General features: G+C 44.4%; 1 non-coding gene across 1 annotated transcript; it reads right to left on the bottom strand.

Moving 5' to 3' along the window:
• Window positions 1–1,920: 1,920 nt before the first annotated feature.
• Window positions 1,921–1,993, bottom strand: Trnaa-cgc (transfer RNA alanine (anticodon CGC)). The gene has a single exon. It is a non-coding gene; the product is annotated as a tRNA-Ala (tRNA).
• Between the last annotated feature and the right edge of the window lie 623 nt (window positions 1,994–2,616).

Here is a 2,616-nt window from a genome sequence, read left to right as displayed (position 1 = left end):
TTCCAGAATCTCCTATGTACACAGTTAAAGATCACTGTGACTGTGTTGTCTTATACTGGGGAAGGATTCGTAGCAGCCGATAAAGATATGGGTTACCAAGTTTACTTTCCTTTGGCCACTTTGGCTGTTCTCACATTCACCAACGAATAGTTCACATCTAGATTTACTGCATCAGCAAACCTGATGTTCTCGGTGCGCTTTCATTTTCTTCCTTCTTCCTTCTTCCTGGGAGCATGGCTATCAAAATCTTAGCAGAATGCATTGCAAACACAGTTTTTACACCTCTTAGGCATGAGGTTGCAACACAGGGCACATATTGAGAAGAAACTTCTGGGCTTTTATCCGTTGCATCTAAGCGTATATGTAGATGTGGAAATAACCGAAACTGTTAAATGTTAAGAAATTAAATTCAATAACGTAAATAATTACTGAAAGTAAATCCAGCCTTTTGTAAAGCATACTGTATATTCATACTGTGGTTCATGGTGTGGGTTCCTGTAGTCATGTCCTAGTTCATGAACCACGGGCAACGCATGAGTGGCCAAGTACGTGGTCCCGACAGTCGGGATACCAGTTACTTTGGAATGAGGCTGGGCATCTCGGACATATTCTGAGTCGTGGTCACCTTTGTGCTCATACGGCAAAGACTACCAAATCCACCGGTTAGTCCCTCAGCCGTTAGGGGTAAAACCCAATGGGACTCGGGGCAAGTAAGGCTAGCAACCTGCTTCCCTGGTACTTTAAATATGATGCTGGCAACAACCAGAGCAAAATGCCTCGGACCTTTGGAGGTGACGGAATCCCACCTCTAACTGACAAACCAGGGACTCCTAAGATACGACTTGGCAAACAAATGGTAATGAGATGGGGAGCTATTAATATCAATGGGGGCTACTCTGGGAAGAAGATAGAGCTGGCAGAGGCTGCAAGTAAGATGGGGCTGGTCGTTTTAGCTGTTAGTGACATTCGGGTAAGGGGTGAGAAAGAAGAGGAAGTGGGAGCATACAAGGTCTACCTGTCAGGAGTCAAAGCACGAACAGCACAATGGGGTGTAGGGCTTTACATCAGGAAAGAAATGGAACACAGCGTAGTTGCAATAAGGTATGTAAATGAACGACTGATGTGGATAGATTTGACAGTGTCTAGCAAGAAAATTAGGATTGTGTCAGTATATTCGCATTGTGAAGGGACAGATCAAGATAAGATGGATAGTTTTTATGAGGCACTCAGTGATGTAGTTGTTAGAGTAAAGGACAAAGACAGTGTTCAGCTCATGGGTGATTTTAACGCCAGGAATGGAAATCGAACAGAAGGGTATGAAAAGGTTATGGGTAAATTTGGAGAGGATATGGAGCCCAACAGGAACGGGAAACAACTCTTGGATTTCTGTGCCAGTATGGGCTTAGTAATCACAAACTCATTTTTTAAACATAAGAACATTCACCGGTATACTTGGGAAGGCAGGGGAACCAGATCTGTCATTGACTATATAATAACAGATCACGAATTCAGGAAGGCTGTGAGGGACACACGTGTATTCAGGGGATTCTTTGATGACACTGATCATTATTTAATCTGCAGTGAAATTGGGATTGTGAGGCCGAAAGTGCAGGAGGTCAGGTCCATATGTAGGAGGATAAGAGTGGAGAAACTTCAGGATAAGGAAATCAGGCACAAGTACATAACAGCGCTCACAGAAAGGTACCAGTTAGTTGAATGTAGTCAATTACAGTCATTGGAGGAGGAGGAGGAGGAGGAGATTAGTGTTTAACGTCCCGTCGACAACGAGGTCATGAGAGACGGAGCGCAAGCTCGGGTGAGGGAAGGATGGGGAAGGAAATCGGCCGTGCCCTTTCAAAGGAACCATCCCGGCATTTGCCTGAAGCGATTTAGGGAAATCACGGAAAACCTAAATCAGGATGGCCGGAGACGGGATTGAACCGTCGTCCTCCCGAATGCGAGTCCAGTGCGCTAACCACTGCGCCACCTCGCTCGGTTCAGTCATTGGAAAAGGAATGGACAAGGTACAGGGACACAGTACTAGAAGTGGCTAAAGAATGTCTTGGAACAGTAGTGTATCAAAGTAAGATGAAGCAAACAGCTTGGTGGATTGATACAGTCAAGGCAGCCTGTAAAAGGAAAAAGAAGGCGTGTCAAAAATGGCTACATACCAGAACCCAGGTAGACAGAGAATGTTATGTTGAAGAAAGAAACAAAGCCAATCAGATAATTGCAGCATCCAAGAAGAAATCGTGGGAAGACTTTGGAAACAGGTTGGAGACTATGGGCCAAGCTGCTGGAAAACCATTCTGGAGTGTAATTAGCAGTCTTCGAAAGGGAGGTAAGAAGGAAATGACAAGTATTTTGGACAGGTCAGGAAAACTGCTGGTGAATCCTGTGGATGCCTTGGGCAGATGGAGGGAATATTTTGAAGAGTTGCTCAATGTAGGTGAAAATGCGATCAGTAATGTTTCAGATTTCGAGGTAGAATGGGATAGGAATGATGATGGAAATAGGATCACATTTGAGGAAGTGGAGAAAATGGTCAATAGATTGCAGTGCAATAAAGCGGCTGGGGTGGATGAAATAAAGTCGGAACTCATCAAATACAGTGTA

This window comes from Schistocerca cancellata, chromosome 8, assembly GCF_023864275.1.
Source record: "Schistocerca cancellata isolate TAMUIC-IGC-003103 chromosome 8, iqSchCanc2.1, whole genome shotgun sequence".
NCBI lineage: Eukaryota > Metazoa > Arthropoda > Insecta > Orthoptera > Acrididae > Schistocerca > Schistocerca cancellata.
Note: the sequence above shows the minus strand (reverse complement) of the source record. Positions and strands in the feature narration are given on the sequence as shown.